This window comes from Phocoena sinus, chromosome 5 (assembly GCF_008692025.1).
Source record: "Phocoena sinus isolate mPhoSin1 chromosome 5, mPhoSin1.pri, whole genome shotgun sequence".
In the NCBI taxonomy this organism is placed as follows: Eukaryota; Metazoa; Chordata; class Mammalia; order Artiodactyla; family Phocoenidae; genus Phocoena; species Phocoena sinus.
This window is the reverse complement of record NC_045767.1, coordinates 13,208,483-13,227,190: the sequence shown is the minus strand read 5'-3', so window position 1 is coordinate 13,227,190 and position 18,708 is coordinate 13,208,483. Positions and strand designations below refer to the sequence as shown.

Genomic DNA, 18,708 nt, shown 5'->3' with positions numbered 1-18,708 from the left:
CAGTTGTGGTGCACAGGCTTAGTTGCTCTGCAGCATGTGGGATCTTCCCAGGCCAGGGCTTGAACCCACGTCCCCTGCATTGGCAAGTGGATTCTTAACCACTGTGCAACCAGGCAAGTCTCTGGGTACTTGCAAATTTAAAACTGTTATATCTTTTATCATTATGAAATATCCCTATTTATAATATTCTCTTCTTGCATTAAAGTCTACTATGCCTCATATTACCAGCTTTCTTTTGGTTAGCACTGCATGGTTTATCTATTTTCCATCCTCTTATTTGCAATCATTCAATATTCTTATATTTTAAAAATCTGTCTGATAAGAAATACACACTATAACTGGTTTCTTTTTTAATCTCCTCTGATAAATCACTGTCTTTCAATTGCAGCATTTAGTACATTGAAGTTTAATGTAATTACTAATGTATTTGAGTTTTTATCTACTATCTTAGTATTTACTTTCTATTTGCCCTGTCCATTATGATTTTTCTCTCCTTTCATGCTTTCTTTTGGTTTTTTTTTTATTACTTCATTTTTCTACTCTATTATCTTGGTTGGCAGTTACATGGTTGGCAGTTATATTATCTTGGTTGGCAGTTACATTATCATGGTTGGCAGCTGGCTTTACTTTTAAAGATTAAAACATGCATCACTGAGTTATCAAACTCTAAAATAAATTAGTATTATATTTCTTTTGGGTAATGCAAGAACCTGAGAATATTTTAACTCCAAATGCCCTTTCCCTAAATTTATGATATTGCTGTCTTATATTTAATTCTCTACAGATATTTTAGAGACATTATTATTGTTTTAGAATAGCTGATGTTCATTAGACGTTCTCCCATGGGCAGCATTTCCTATAATTCTAAGCTTTCATCTGGGATTATTTTCTTTTTGTAGAATATCTTTTTAATTTTCTTTAATTTTGCTAATGATAATGCTCTCAATTTCTTTTCATCTGACCTTTCTTCTGATGGATATTTCACTGGGTAAAGAATTCTACATTGACAGTTTTTCTTTAAGCATTTTAAAAATATTCCACTGTCTCCTGATTTCCAGTATCTCTGTTGAGAAGTCAGTTAATATCTTATTGCGGCTAGATAATAAGACAAGCTCTTTCTGCTGTTAAGTTTTTTCTTTTTCTTTGGTTTTCTTTGATTTTATAATAATGTACCTAGGTACAGTACTTTTGTATTATCCTGCTTATGATGCATGGTGTGTTCTTAATCTGTGGATTGATGTCTCTGTCGTCTCTTTCTGGGACTCAAGCTATATGACTTTTAGCTGTTTTCACTATTTCCCATATGTCTCTTAGTTTTTATTTATTTATTTATTTTGTTCTGCATTTTCTATCCCCTTCTCTCTCTGACCTTCATTCTGAATATTTTCTTCTGACTTGGGTTGCATTCCATTAATTCTCTCTTCAGTTATGTCTCATTTCCATTATTACTGCAATTTTCAGTTCTAGAATTTCTATTTGGTTCTTTAAGAGTTTTTAGTTCTCTTATAGAAATTCTCAAAATTGTGTCTTATTTCATTGAACATAGTGCATAGTTATTTTAAAGACCAAACCGTGGATCTATTTCTATTGTATACTATTATTTTATGATTTTTAAACCATGCTGTCTTCAATCTTCCCATTACCAGTTCTTTTTACACCAGATATGAGCCAGATATCACAAGTAAAAAAGTACAGAGACATTCTGAGGCCTAGAAATGATGTTATCTTCCTCTAAAAGTCTTCCTTTTCTTTTTTCAGGTGGGGAGGGGTATTATCAAACCCTGATCATGTCATTTATAACATGTATCAAACATCAGAGTCATGTTTTAGATCTTTTCAGGACTAGTCTATTTTGGGGGAGTCACTCTTACTTCAAAGCCTGGATGTTCCTGAGCCACCTACCCTCAAGTCTGATGGGCTCTGAATTCCAATTTTTATTTCTCTAACTCCATGAATTTGTTTCGAGCTCTGCTCAGTTTTCAACCACTCTTCACCTCTTCTGACATTGGGAGATATGTTTAAGGGAAAGTAACCCCATATGCAGGCTCATATCCCTGGATTTCTTTCTTTTCCTGGTGTTTACCCTACAATTCTACACTGACTCCAATTCACTTTAAACACATTTGACTTTTGTCAAATTTTTGTCAAGATTTTCTAGTTTTTGTCCAGATTCTCTAGTTTTCTCAGAAGGAGTCTCTTGCCATCACTCTAAACAAAACTATCTAACTTATTTTCAGTTAATTAAAAATGTTCTGAGTACCAGTTTGGCTGCATCTCACTAGTTTGATATGCTATTTATTTTATGCAGTTTTTAATTTTAGTTTTCCTCTTTATCTCAGTAGTTGAAAATGTAGTTAAAAGAAATTCTTTACACTCACTTCTTGTTATTTCTAATTTATTGTAGGTGTGATTTATGTTTAATTTGTTTGTATGTATGTATGTGGTGGGGAGGGTCTGCAGCCCATGTCTATGTAAATGTTTCATGGGTCTTGAAGAACACAGTATATTCCTATTGGTTTATGTATGAGTAGTATAAACAGAAAAATATACACACATATACTCAAACTTGTTCTTTACTCTTTATATCTTTTACCTTCCTGTTTATTTTTGCCCTTGTTTTCTTTGAAGTATTATCTAGTTGCAATAATATATTTATAAATACTAAGTAAATACATGTTATCTAATTCTCCAAAGATCTTAGCAGTATAATTGAGAAAATAAAGCCATTTAAGTACTGCAAAGGTTTAAGGAATTAGTGTTTTTCAAAGCATTATTTTTTATGTATGGCTAACAAATCTTGAAAATTAGATATCAATAATTGTAGTAAGTTCAACAAACATTTGAAGAGATATTATGTACAGGATAGTAAGATAGTTGTGGTCCTAGCTGTATTTATTCAAATATATAATCAAGTCAAAACATAAGAACTGTAAGAAAATAAAGAAGAGAAAGTTCCATCATATTTGGTTGGCTTCACAGTAAGAGGAGAAATGAAGAGAAATCATACAAAGCTTTGTAGAAGTAAACAGTGTTACCCTTATTAATAACACTAGTGGCACCATATTTCTCTGCATAGGTGCTTTATCTGAAGTCACCATCAACTAGCTGATCTCTATTTTCTAGTGCAAATGCTAAAAAAAAAAGTCAATCGTATTGGTTTAGTTAACTGTAGAACTGTTGTGCTGAGAGAAATTATATGTAGACCACAATTAGGAAGCTGGACAATCAGGAAGTGGCCACACCAACCGCGGGTTCTAGGAGCACACCACTTTAGCCGAGATCCTGGCGTCAGGAAGTAAGTGCCAGAGCTGTTGCCTGCAGGAACACCCTGACTTAGCTCTGACAGAAGCGGCTGCCAGAACTACTGGCTCTAGAGACACTCTACACTTGTTAGAGTCTCATCCACAAAAACAGATTCTCATACACAGCTTCTCCTCCTATTTACCTCCTAATTTAGGTCTCTTACATGTGTTTGTCATTAGCAGAACCTAATTCCTACCCTGAACTAGTTTTTAGTTTTCCAGCCATTGCAGTACAAGGTATACAAAAGGGAGGTTGGAACAGATGTTAAACCAATCTACTATACCTGCCATAAACTATTATTATAATTGTATAATTTAATTAAATGTGAACCAAAGTGAAAAAATAAAAATACAAGAGAGTTGGGGTTTTTTCTATGAAACCTAAACTGAATATGAAAGGTTCAGTAAAGATGAGCTGTTAAATAGCTGCTGTTGAATTAGAGGTAGGCAAAATAATTATAATAGTCAGAAAATTCATAAAATCACAGAGGATCAAAAGGAGATCAAAAGGATCTCTAAGTTCTCACTCTTCTTCAAAGAAACTGAAACTGGAAATTATAAAGAATGAATTGACAACTAGAAAGATGGTGGAAGAGTAAGATGTGGAGATCACCTTCCTCCCCACAGATACATCAGAAATACATCTACACGTGGAACAACTCCTACAGAACACCTACTGAACACTGGCAGAAGACCTCAGACCTCCCAAAAGGCAAGAAACTCCCCCATGTACCTGGATAGGGCAAAAGAAAAAAGAATAAACAGAGACAAAAGAATAGGGACGGGATCTGCACCAGTGGGAGGGAACCATGAAGGAGGAAAGGTTTCCACAAACTAGAAGCCCCTTCGCGGGCGGAGACTGCGCGTGGCAGAGGGGGGAAGCTTTGGAGCTGCGGGGGACAGCACAGCAACAGGGGTGCAGAGGGCAAAGCAGAGAGATTCCCGCGCAGAGGATCGGTGCTGACCAGCACTCACCAGCCCGAGACACTTCTCTGCTCACACGCCTAGGCAGGCGGGGTCTGGGAGCTGAAGCTCCAGCTTCGGTCAGAGTGCCGGGAGAGGACTGGGGTAGCCAGCGTGAACACAGCCTGAAGGGGTTAGTGCACCACGGCTAGCCGGGAGGGAGTCCCGGGAAAAGTATGGACCTGCCGAAGAGGCAAGAGACTTTTTCTTCCCTCTTTGTTTCCTGGTGCGCAAGGAGAGGGGATCCAGAGCGCTGCTTAAAGGAGCTCCAGAGACGGGAGCGAGCCGCGGCTAAAGCACGGAACCCAGAGACGGGCATGAGACGCTAAGGCTGCTGCTGCCGCCACCAAGAAGCCTATGTGCAAGCACAGGTCACTATCCACACCTCCCTTCCGGGGAGCCTGTGCAGCCAGCCACTGTCAGGGTCCCATGATCCAGGGACAACTTCCCCGGGAGAACACACGGTGTGCCTCAGGCTGGTGTAATGTCATGGCGGCCTCTGCCGCTGCAGGCTCGCCCCACACTCCGTGCACCTCCCTCTCCCGGGCCTGAGTGAGCCAGAGTCCCTGAATCAGCTGCTCCTTTAACCCCGTCCTGAGCAAAGAACAGACGCCCTCCGGCGACCTACACGCAGAGGTGGGGCCAAATCCAAAGGTGAGCCCTGGGAGTTGTGCAAACAAAGAAAAGAAAGGGAAATCTCACCCAGCAGCCTCAGGAACAGCGGATTAAATCTCCACAATCAACTTGAGGTACCCTGTATCCGTGGAATACCTGAATAGACAACGAATCATCCCAAATTGAAGAGGTGGACTTTGAGACCAAGATTTATTATTTTTTTCCCCTTTTCCTCTTTTTGTGTGTATGTGTATGCTTCTGTGTGAGATTTTGTCTGTAAAGCTTTGCTTTCATTATTTGTCCTGGGTTCTGTCCATCTGTATTTTTTTTTTCTTTTACTTTTGAAAAAAAACTTTATCTTAATAATTATATTTTATTTTAATAACTTTATTTTATTTTATCTTACTTTTATTTTACCCTCTTTTCCTTCCTTCCTCCCTCCCTCCCTCCCTTCTTTTTCTCCCTTTTATTCAGAGCCGTGTGGATGAAAGGCTCTAGTTATTGCAGCCAAGAGTCAGTGCTGTGCTGACTGACTGTGGTGGGAGAGCCAACTTCAGGACACTGGTCCATAAGAGACCTCCCAACTCCACATAATATCAAACAGCAAAAATCTCCCAGAGATATCCATCTCAACACCAACACCCAGCTTCAGTCAACGACCCACAAGCTACAGTGCTGGACACCCTATGCCAAACAACTAGCAAGACAGGAACACAACCCCACCCATTATCAGACAGGCTGCCTAAAATCATAATAAGGCCAAGACACCCGAAAAACACACCACCAGACGTGGACCTGCCCACCAGAAAGACAAGATCCAGTCTCATCCACCAGAACACAGGCACTAGCCCCCTCCACAAGGAAGCCTACACAACCCTCTGAACCTACTATAGCCACTGGGGACAGACACCAAAAACAACGGAAACTACGAACCTGAAGCCTGCAAAAAGGAGACCCCAAACACAGTAAGAAAAACAAAATGAAAAGACAGAAGAACACACAGCAGATGAAGGAGCAAGATGAAAACCCACCAGACCTAACAAATGAAGAGGAAATAGGCAGTCTACCTGAAAAAGAATTCAGAATAATGATAGTAAAGATGATCCAAAATCTTGGAAATAGACTAGACAAAATGCAAGAAACATTTAACAAGGACCCAGAAGAACTAAAGATGAAACAAACAATGATGAACAACACAATAAATGAAATTAAAAATACTGTAGAAGGGATCAATAGCTGAATAACTGAGGCAGAAAAACGGATAAGTCACCTGGAAGATAAAATAGTGGAAATAACTACTGCACAGCAGAATAAAGAAAAAAGAATGAAAAGCACTGAGAACAGTCTCAGAGACCTCTGGGACAACATTAAACGCACCAACATTCGAATTATAGGGGTCCCAGAAGAACAAAAGAAAAAGAAAGGGATTGAGAAAATATTTGAAGAGCTTATAGTTGAAAACTTCCCTAATATGGGAAAGGAAATAGTTAATCAAGTACAGGAAGCACAGAGAGTCCCATACAGGATAAATCCAAGAAAAACATGTCAAACACATATTAATCAAACTGTCAAAAATTAAATACAAAGAAAAATATTAAAAGCAGCAAGGGAAAAACAACAAATAACACAGAAAGGAATCCCCATAAGGTTAACAGCTGATCTTTCAGCAGAAACTCTGCAAGCCAGAAGGGACTGGCAGGACATATTTAAAGTGATGAAGGAGAAAAACCTACAACCAAGATTACTCTACCCAGAAAGGATCTCATTCAGATTTGACGGAGAAATTAAAACCTTTACAGACAAGCAAAAGCTGAGAGAGTTCAGCACCACCAAACCAGCTTTACAACAAATGCTAAAGGAACTTCTCTAGGCAAGAAACACAAGAGAAGGAAAAGGCCTACAATAACAAACTCAAAACAATTAAGAAAATGGGAATAGGAACATACATATCAATAATTACCTTAAATGTAAATGGACTAAATGCTTCCACCAAAAGACACAGATTGGATGAATGGATACAAAAACAAGACCCATATATATGCTGTCTACAAGAGACCCACTTCAGACCTAAGGACACATACAGACTGAAAGTGAGGGGATGGAAAAAGATATTCCATGCAAATGGAAATCAAAAGAAAGCTGGAGTAACAATTCTCATATCAGACAAAATTGACTTTAAAATAAAGACGATTACAAGAGACAAAGAAGGACACTACAAAATGATCAAGGGATCGATCCCAGAAGAAGATATAACAATTGTAAATATTTATGCACCCAACATAGGAGCACCTCAATACATAAGGCAAATACTAACAGCCATAAAGGGGGAAATTGACAGTAAAATATTCATAGTCGGGGACTTTAACACCCCACTTTCACCAATGGACAGATCATCCAAAATGAAAATAAAAAAGGAGACAAAAGTGTGAAATGACACATTAAAGAAGATGGACTTAATTGATACTTATAGGACATTCCATCCAAAAACAACAGAATACACATTTTTCTCAAGTGCTCATGGAACATTCTCCAGGATAGATCATATCATGGGTCACAAATCAAGCCTTGGTAAATTAAGAAAATTGAAAGTGTATCAAGTATCTTTTCTGAACACTACACTATGAGACTAGATATCAATTACAGGAAAATATCTGTATAAAAATACAAACACATGGAGGCTAAACAATACAGCACTTAAAAATGAAGTGATCACTGAAGATATCAAAGAGGAAATCAAAAAATACCTAGAAACAAATGACAATGGAGACACGATGACCCAAAACCTATGGGACGCAGCAAAACCAGTTTTAAGAGAGAAGTTTATAGCAATACAATCCTACCTTAAGAAACAGGAAACATCTCGAATAAACAACCTAACCTTGCACCTAAAGTAAACAGAGAAAGAAGAACAAAAAAACCCCAAAGTTAGCAGAAGGAAAGAAATCATAAAGATCAGATCAGAAATAAATGAAAAAGATATGAAGGAAACCATAGCAAAGATCAATAAAAGTAAAAGCTGGTTCTTTTAGAAGATAAACAAAATTGATAAACGATTAGCCAGACACATCAAGAAAAAAAGGGAGAAGACTCAAATCAGTAGAATCAGAAATGAAAAAGGAGAAGTTACAACTGACACTGTAGAAATACAAAAGATCATGAGAGATTACTACAAGCAACTCTATGCCAGTAAAATGGACAACCTGGAAGAAATGGACAAATTCTTAGAAATGCACAAGCTGCCAAGATTGAATCAGGAGGAAATAGAAAATATGAACAGACCAATCACAAGCACTGAAATTGAAACTGATTTAAAATCTTCCAACAAACAAAAGCCCAGGACCAGATGGCTTCACAGGCGAATTCTATCACACATTTAGAGAAGAGGTAACACCTATCCTTCTCAAACTTTTCCAAAATATAGCAGAGGGAGGAACACTCCCAAACTCATCCTACGAGGCCACCATCACCCTGATACCAAAACCAGAAAAGGATGTCACCAAGAAAGAAAACTACAGGCCAATATCACTGATGAACACAGATGCAAAAATCCTCAACAAAATACTAGCAAACAGAATCCAACAGAACATTAAAAGGATCATACACCATGATCAAGTGGGGTTTATTCCAGGAATAAATGCAAGGATTCTTCAACATACGCAAATCAATCAATGTGATACACCGTATTAACAACTTGAAGGAGAAAAACCATATGGTCATCTCAATAGATGCAGAGAAAGTTTTCGACAAAACTCAATACCAATTTATGATAAAAAAACCCTGCAGAAAGTAGGCATAGAGGGAACTTTCCTCAACAAAATAAAGGCCATATATGACAAACCCACAGCCAACATCATCCTCAATGGTGAAAAACTGAAAGCATTTCAACTAATATTAGGAACAAGACAAGGTTGTCCACTCTCACCACTATTATTCAACACAGTTTTGGAAGTTTTAGCCACAGCCATCAGAGAAGAAAAGGAAATAAAAGAATCCAAATCAGAAAAGAAGAAGTAAATCTGTCACTGTTTGCAGATAACATGATATAATACATAGGGAATCCTAAAGATGCTACCAGAAAACTACTAGAGCTAATCAATGATTTTGGTAAAGTAGCAGGATACAAAGTTAATGCACAGAAATCTCTTGCATTCCTATACACTCATGATGAAAAATCTGAAAGTGAAATTAAGAAAACACTCGCACTAACCACTGCAACAGAAAGAATAAAATATCTAGGAATAAACCTACCTAAGGAGACAAAAGACCTGTATGCAGAAAATTATAAGACTGATGAAAGAAATTAAAGATACAAATAGATGGAGAGATATTCCATGTTCTTGGATCGGAAGAATCAACACTGTGAAAATGACTCTACTACCCAAAGCACTCTACAGTTTCAATGCAATCCCTATCAAACTACCAATGGCATTTTTCACAGAACTAGAACAAAAAATTTCACAATTTGTATGGAAACACAAAAGACCCCGAATAGCCAAAGCAATCTTGAGAACGAAAAACGGACCTGGAGGAATCAGGCTCCCTGACTTCAGACTATACTACAAAGCTACAGTAATCAAGACAGTATGGTACTGGCACAAAAACAGAAAGACAGATCAGTGGAACAGGATAGAAAGCCCAGAGATAAACCCACACATATATGGTCACCTTATCTTTGATAAAGGAGGTAGGAATGTACAGTGAAGAAAGGACAGCATCTTCAATAAGTGGTGCTGGGTAAACTGGACAGGTACATTAAAAGTATGAAATTAGAACACTCCCTAACACCATACACAAAACTAAGCTCAAAATGGATTAAAGACCTAAATGTAAGGCCAGACACTATCAAACTCTTAGAGGAAAACATAGGCAGAAAACTCTATGACATAAATCACAGCAAGATCCTTTTTGACCCATCTCCTAGTGAAATGAAAATAAAAACAAAAATAAACAAAAGGGACCTAATGAAACTTCAAAGCTTTTGCACAGCAAAGGAAACCAGAAACAAGACCAAAAGATAACCCTCAGAATGGGAGAAGATATTTGCAAATGAAAAAAGTGACAAAGGATTCATCTCCAAAATTTACAAGCAGCCCATGCAGCTCAGTAACAAAAAAACAAACAACCCAATACAAAAATGGGCAGAAGACCTAAAGAGACATTTCTCCAAAGAAGACATACAGATTGCCAACAAACACATGAAAGAATGCTCAACATAATTAATTAGAGAAATGCAAATGAAAACTACAATGAGATATCATCTCACACCAGTCAGAATGGTCATCATCAAAAAATTTAGAAATAGGGCTTCCCTGGTGGCGCAGTGGTTGAGAGTCCGCCTGCTGATGCATGCGACACGGGCTCGTGCCCCAGTCCGGGAAGATCCCACATGCCGTGGAGCAGCTGGGCCCATGAGCCATGGTTTCTGAGCCTGCGTGTCTGGAGCCTGTGCTCCGCAACGGGAGAGGTCACAACAGTGAGAGGCCCGCATACCACAAAACAAACAAACAAACAAACAAAAATCTAGAAACAATAAATGCTGGAGAGGGTGTAGAGAAAAGGGAACACTCTTGCACTGCTGGTGGGAATGTGAATTGGTACAGCCACTATGGAGAACAGTATGGAGGTTCCTTAAAAAACTACAAATAGAACTACCATATGACCCAGCAATCCCACAACTGGGCATATACCCTGAGAAAACCATAATTCAAAAAGAGTCATGTACCAAAATGTTCATTGCAGCTCTATTTACAATAGCCAGGAGATGGAAACAACCTAAGTGTCCATCATCGGATGAATGGATAAAGAAGATGTGGCACATATATACAATGGAATATTACTGAGCCATAAAAAGAAATGAAATTTAGCTATTTGTAATGAGGTGGACAGACCTAGAGTCTGTCATACAGAGTGAAGTAAGTCAGAAAGAGAAAGACAAATACCATATGCTAACACATATATATGGAATTTATGAAAAAAAAATGTCATGAAGAGCCTAGGGGTAAGATGGGAATAAAGACACAGACCTACTAGAGAATGGACTTGAGGATATGGGGAGGGGGAAGGGTAAGCTGTGACAAAGCGAGAGTGTGGCATGGACATATATACACTACCGAACGTAAAATAGATAGCTAGTGGGAAGCAGCCACAGAGCACAGGGAGATCAGCTCAGTGCTTTGTGACCACCTAGAGGGGTGGGATAGGGAGGGTGGGAGGGAGGGAGACGCAAGAGGGAAGAGATATGGGAACATAGGTATATGTATAACTGATTCACTTTGTTATAAAGCAGAAACTAACACACCATTGTGAAGTAATTATACTCCAATAAATATGTAAAAAAAAAATCTAGAAACAATAAATGCTGGAGAGGGTGTGGAGAAAAGGGAACACTCTTGCACTGCTGGTGGGAATGTAAATTGGTACAGCCACTACGGAGAACAGTATGGCGGTTCCTTAAAAAACTACAAATAGAACTACCATACGACCCAGCAATCCCACTGCTGGGCATATACCCTGAGGAAAACTGTAATTCAAGAAGAGTCACGTACCAAAATGTTCACTGCAGCTCTATTTACAATATCCAGGACATGGAAGCAACCTAAGTGTCCATCATCGGTTGAATGGATAAAGAAGATGTGGCACATATATACAATGGAATATTACTGAGCCATAAAAAGACACGAAATGGAGTTATTTGTAGTGAGGTGGATGGACCTAGAGTCTGTCATACAGAGTGAAATAAGTCAGAATGAGACAAACAAATACCGTATGCTAACACATATATTGAATCTAAGAAAAAAAAATGTCGTGAAGAACCTAGGTGTAAGACGGGAATAAAGACACAGATCTACTAGAGAATGGACTTGAGGATATGGTGAGGGGGAATGGTAAGCTGTGAGAAAGTGAGAGAGTGGCAAGGACATATATACACTACCAAATGTAAAATAGATAGCTAGTGGGAAGCAGCCGCATAGCACAGGGAGATCAGCTTGGTGGTTTGTTACCACCTAGAGAGGTGGGATAGGGAGGTTGGGAGGCAGGGAGACGCACGAGGGAAGAGATATGGGAACATATGTATAACTGTGTCACTTTGTTATAAGGTAGAAACTGACACAGCATTGTAAAGCGATTATACTCCAATAAATATGTAAAAAAAAATAAAAAATAAAGAATGAATTATCTTTATGGTTTATGTATAAAAGACAACGAAGAACTACAATTAGTAGGCTTACTCAAAGTAAAGATCTTAGGCATTATATAAAAAAAGATTAAATAAGTGCACATTTACATTAAGTCAATGTCAAAAATTTTTAACGTATTCTATGTATGTCTTATGATTCTCCACTTTATTCCCTCTTTCAATCTGCAGACCATCTATTAATCTAGAAAGAAAGAGGGTTTGTACTATATTTTATGCTAGGTACAATGTACTAAATCAAAAAAGTAACAGTGTTTCTGACCTCTTCCTGTTGACTATTTCATTAGATAAGATATTCCTGATAAAAAGTCTTTATGAAAATAAATATTATCCTAAAATATAATATGATGCGTTACATTAAATTACTACATATCTATGCCTTTTAAATTGTTACTTATGGCTTTTATTTTTCTATCTTACCACTTGCAGTATTACTTCAAAAGATATTTAACTAGCACTTACTATAATCATAAAAATATATAAAAAATAAAACTGAAATCTAGTCCAAATCTCTCATTTTATAGATTAAGAAACTGAGATCCAAACGTACGGACACTAAGGGGGGAAGGCGGGGTGAGGGGGGATGAATTGGGAGACTGGGATTGACATATATACACTAATATGTATAAAATAGATAACTAATTTAAAAAAAAGACCTATTTAAGTAATAGAAGACATGAAACAGATTTGAATTATTGTCTTATTGATTTAATGTACATATACATAAGCAAGTGTCTGCAATCCAAAGTAAAAGTAATAAATGCCCTAACCGAGGTACAAAAATATTATAATGAGTCACTTTGTTATGAAGCAGAAACTAACACACCATTGTAAAGCAATTATACTCCAATAAAGATGTTAAAAATAATACTATAATGGAATGTGCAAAGATTTTTCAGAAAAGATCATATTTAAATTGGTTCCTAAGAATGTGTATAAGTTTAATGTATAGAGATGTGGGTGGTGTTCTCAGGCTGTTGGAAAATGTGAGCAGACAGAATGCTAAGAAAGTATGAGTGTTTGGAGAAATAAAGAATAATTTGCATGGAGGAAAAAAAAAAAAGAAACTGAGCTCCACCTCCTACATTGTTGGTGGGAATGTACGTTGGTACAGCCACTATGGAAAACAGTATGGAGGTTCCTCAGAAAACTAAAAATAGAATGAACCATATGATCCAGCAATCCCACTCCTGAGAATATATCCAGACAAAACTATAATTCAAAAGGATACATGCACCCCTATGTTGATAGCAGCACTATTCACAATAGCCAAAACATGGAAACAACCTAAATGTCCATCAACAGATGAATGAATAAAGAAGATGTAGTAAATATATACAATGGAATATTACTCAGCCATAAAAAAGAATGAAATAATGCCATTTGCAGCAACATGGATGCAAACAGAGATTATGATACTAAGTGAAGTAAGTCAGAAAGAGAAAGACAAATACCATATGACATCACTTATATGTGGAATCTAAAATATGGCACAAATGAACCTATCTACAAAACAGAAACAGACTCATAGATGTAGAGAACAGACTTGTGGTTGCCAAGGGGGAGGGATAGACTGGGAGTTTGGGGTTGGCAGATGAAAACTATTACACTTAGAGTGGATAAACAACAAGGTTCTAATGTATAGCACAGGGAACTATATTCAATATCCTGTTATAAACCATAATGGAAAATAACATACAAAAAAGGAATGTATACATGTGTATAACTGAGTCACTTTGCTGTACAGCAGAGATCGGCACAACACTAAATCAACTATACTTCAGTAAAAAAAAAAAAAAAGAAAGAAACTAAGTTCCAGATAGATTAAAGTATTAATACCAGGAAAATCACCCAGCCAGTAACTGCAGTCCTGAAATTATAACTAATTAGCATTAATAGGCAATAGAATTTTGGCCATGATGACTTTATAAAAGTTTTGATCTCTGAGGTGACAAAGACAAATCAAATACACTTCTAACCAGTCTTTCTTTGAACTGAATTTGTCATTGATAGTAAGATGCACCATTCTTTTACATACTATTAAAAATAAAAATTGCTGCTTATTAATCTTGACATGCCATTCACTATTGCTACATCCCAATTTTGTAGATCTTAAAATAGGGGAACGGGGAATAGTGTTAGGGAATCTTACAGTCGAGTAAGAGAGAAGATAGAGTAAGACAAATACATACAATTAGAAAACATTCTAGACAACTGCCTGGTACAACCTCTCTACATGCCTTCCCTCACCTGACAGACATTTTTCATCCTTAAGTCCAAGCTTCCTCAGTGAAGGTATCCACATCCCTGCCATGGTGTAGTGTTTCTTTTGGGGATTAATACTGAACAGTCTGATAACTAGAATTGTTGCTTCCCTTCTTCTGCTCCTACAGTGAACCATATATATTCTTTCCAGAAAAATTTGGAATTTTCAAGTTCTAAAGTGTAACTGAATTCGATCCTTCAACAGTGCACCCTCCTCCTCTGCTAAAAGCCCTTGAAGAGCCCCCTACGCCATCTGAAAGACAAGTTTAAATTTCTTAGCAGAGCATATAAGATCTTATATGATCTGCTCCCTGCCCACCATCCCAGTCTTATGCCTAATTCCCCTATACAAATATGCTGAGATATAACCACAGTAAATGATCTGTGTTTTAATAAACATATGATTTTTCATTTGATGAACTCCTACTCATTCTTAAAGACTGCTCAAATTTCATCCCCTCACTTAAGCCTTCTCTGATGTCTCCAGCCAGAGTGATATCTCCAACAATTACAATCTAACGTATATATTGGACACGTTATAGTTAACACCGTCTGCCATGTGCAGACTTAAGTAATCCTTGACCATAACCCATGCTCTGGGGAATAGCGCAGGCTATTTTTTACAGAGGGAAGTCAATGATTAAAGTTTTGCATATTTCTCAAGGGCAGCCCTATCATACGCTGACTGGCATGAAGCGTACTGAAAATAGTAGTGTTGGCCATTAGTAAGTAACAAGAATGGGTACCTTCAGGATTTGATCTAAAGAACAGAGAGAATCAGCTTTTTCGTTGGAAGAATGGGAGCAGCTGCTACATGGAAAGGGGTGCCATTACTGAGGGGGACAATTAAGGCTGTATGAGACAACTGATAAGAGGAGCATATCCTCAGAGATGGTCCTAATTGTTTCCCAGTTCTAGCTGTATTCCATGTTCCTCCTTATCATACGTTCCCATTTACTCAGAATGACCTGTTTCTATTTCTTGAAGCAAAAACAGCCAAATATGAATATATGTATGTGTTTATGCTCCTAATATTTACAATCATCCACTCAAAAAATATTCTTTGAGCATTTAATATGTATCAAGCACTGTTCAAAGGTGTTAGGTATACAGTGGTAAACAGAATAGACAAGGGCCCTGCTCCATGAAGGATACATTCTAGTAGATAAGACAAATAATAACCAAGCAAATAAATAATTTCAGGTAGTAACAGGTACCACAAATAAAATTGGATAATATAAAACAGAAAGTTGGGAAGGGAGGAACAGTACTAGATAATGTGGTCAGGGAATGCCTGCCTGATTGAAGAGAAGGAGACAGTCCTGTATAGGTCTGGAGAATAACATTCCAGGCAGAAGAAATAAGCAAAAGGTCTTCTGGTGGAAACTGGTTTGCCAGTTTTAAGAAAGACAAAGTAAGACGGCCAGTGTTGACTGGAGACTAGTCATCAAAGGAGGGTATGGTAAGAGGCATATATATACGTAAATATACAAACACAGACTTATTATAAACAGAGACATATACAGAAATCAAGGTACCTCTGAATTTATATAAGGTTATTAAAGAGAGAAATATTAAACTTTATAATGAAAGCTTAGGATTTGGGTGAACTTTTGGGGATGGTTTCCTCACAGTATAATGGTGTAAATTAGCATCAGAACAGCAGGGTTTAGCACGTAATTCGAGATATCTTTTCACTCTCTCATTGGAAAATAGATCAAATATATTCATCTTTTGCTATTATATAAATAAAGTTTTGGGGTACAGAATACCATCTTTGGACAAGTACTGAAAAATAATGGCTTTATTACTATTTTTATAAATATACACATGAACTCCTTCCTCCCAACTTTCAAATAGACTATACTGTGTTCATAGGCTATTATCAACATACACTAATGATATAATAATTAGGGATGGTGATAGCAAACCTAAATTACAACTCTGATCTTTATTATTCAATTATCATTGGTCAATAAGAACAAATCAATGAAAATAGTGCTAAAAAATTCTATTTTATAATGCTATTGAAATCTTCTAAATCATAAATATTTAGTTTTAATCTTAAAAAGATAAATATATTAGACTATCATAAAACAAAAACTTACAAGCTTAGTAAAATAAATAATATGCTAAATATAATTGTTTTAATTTATTAAATACTGACTTTATACTCCTGTTGAAGTTTTCTGTTTCTGTGCTCTAAAGCTACATATATGCCTAAATTAAAAAGTAAAGACAGTTATAAATTTCAAAAAAGCTTTTTGGTGACAGTTGAACTAAAGACTAGTTAACAGATTGAGCAGCAAAAGATAGCTACATGTATCAGAGAAGAGGAAACTTTTTCTGTAAAGGACCAGATACCAAATATTCTAGGTTTTGTGGGCCATTTAGTCTCTGTCTCAACTATTCAACTCCATCATTGTAGAGCAAAAGCTGCCATAGACAGTATACAAATGAACAAGTCTGGCCGTGATCTAATAAACTTTTATTTACCAAAAGAAGTGGCAGGCCAGATTTGGCCCTCAAGCTGTAGTTTCTGAATCCCTGACAGATGCCGTTAAGTCTCTGTACTAGTTACTATACTTTGACTGCAAGCAACAGTGATTTTTGTCGGTTTTATTTACTAATGTATTCCAGAAACTTGAACAGTGCTTGGTACTTAGTAAGTACTCAATAAATATTTGTGAAGGATTGAATGAATGCTTTATTACCTCACCAAATATTAAATCTGAAGGCAAGTGGCTCTAGATTTGTTTCAGCAGTTCAATAATGTAATTTAAGGACTAAAGGCTTCCCCATCTTTCCCTTCTTCTAATCTCATTGTGTTTCTGATACATACTCTCATGGTTACAAAATGGCTATAGCAGCTTCAACATATATCACTTTCTAAAATGACAAAGAACAGGAAGGAGGTTAAGTTTTTTTCTTGCCAGTCTCTCTTTTTATCAGGGAGAAAAAGCTTTCCCAGAGGCTCTACGACAGACTCTCCCTTATACTTCACTGGGTACAAGTGAGTCACATGTTCATACTTCTTAGATTCCTGGCAAAAAGAAATGTGCACTGGTTTATAATCAAAGTTTTATCACCTGAGATTGTGGAAGAAGCTCATCTCTGCTGAGCACAATGCAACTGGAACAAAATCAGGGTTATATGAAAGAAGGGAAAATAGCTCTTAGGGAGGCAACAAATAATGTCTTTCATACCCTCAATAATAAAATAAAAATAATAACAATAAAAGGTAGTATTTTCTTAGTGCCAGGAAGTGCTGTATACATATTCACTCATTTAATTATCATATCCAATTTTCATCCTCTGGCAAGTTATGAGGAGGAAATATGATATTAAAGAAAAAATGAGACAAAAACAAAATAAAAATCATGAACTGAGTTTAAAGGAATAAACTAAAAATGGGAAGGATGATAAAATGAATATCTTTTCACCTTTTCCTAAGTCTCATTTTATAAAATGACTTCATTATTTTCTATTTGTAATCAATTCCCAGAAAATACTCACCTATACACAAATGTATTAAAAAGCTTCCAAAACCCAATAATGTGGAATTGCATACTATTGTATAATCCATGCTACTGCTAGCTTCCATTATTCAGACTTGACCATATTTAAGGTATTTTCCTTAAAAATGATAAGCTCTTTTTGATTTTGCAGTCTTTAACAGCAATACTTAAAAGAAGGTTGTTGCCCTAAGGGAATAGAGTTCACTTTAAAACCTGATGACATTTCGAGTTACTAAAAGTGCCTTTTAATAAGCTCAGAATCCATTTTTCCCATTTCCCTATTATACTAAGAATAAATACATTCATGAGCCATGACTGCAGTACTATTAAACAGGTAAAGGCAGATTTCTTTTTTTAATTTTTTTTATTTATTTTTTTTATTTTATTTATTTATTTTTTTTAAGGGCAGATTTTTAAAAGACTGGTTTCAAAAGGCCTGGACATAAAAGGAAGAGTATGGAGTCAAATATAGGAAACAACAAAATCATTAGCTCAATCATATAACACCGTATTATCTCCAATACATTAAAATACAAACTTAACTTACATACACTGGTGATTCAAAAATCTTAGCAATAGTCTTTAATAGGAAGATTTTTGAGAAAGAACAGTAAATCATAAAAAGTTAAAGTTAGAAAAACTTTCCCATGGGAAAAAACACAAATAAATGAGAAAAACTGAAAATCCAATTAAGAGATTTACATAGAAGAATGCAAACAAAGGAATGCCAAACTTAAAAAGAGCTTATGCTTTAAATGAATTTAAAACCAAAAAAAAATGTATTTCTTCATTTTTTGGTTTTGTTTTGTAAGGCGACAACAAAAGATATATCAGGTCTCAGTCCAGTTGC

General features: G+C 36.5%; 1 protein-coding gene across 3 annotated transcripts in view; it reads right to left on the bottom strand.

Moving 5' to 3' along the window:
- Positions 1-18,708, bottom strand: part of SCLT1 (sodium channel and clathrin linker 1) — a 260,510-nt gene that overhangs the window by 175,254 nt on the left and 66,548 nt on the right. The gene's annotated exons all lie outside the window — the stretch shown is intronic.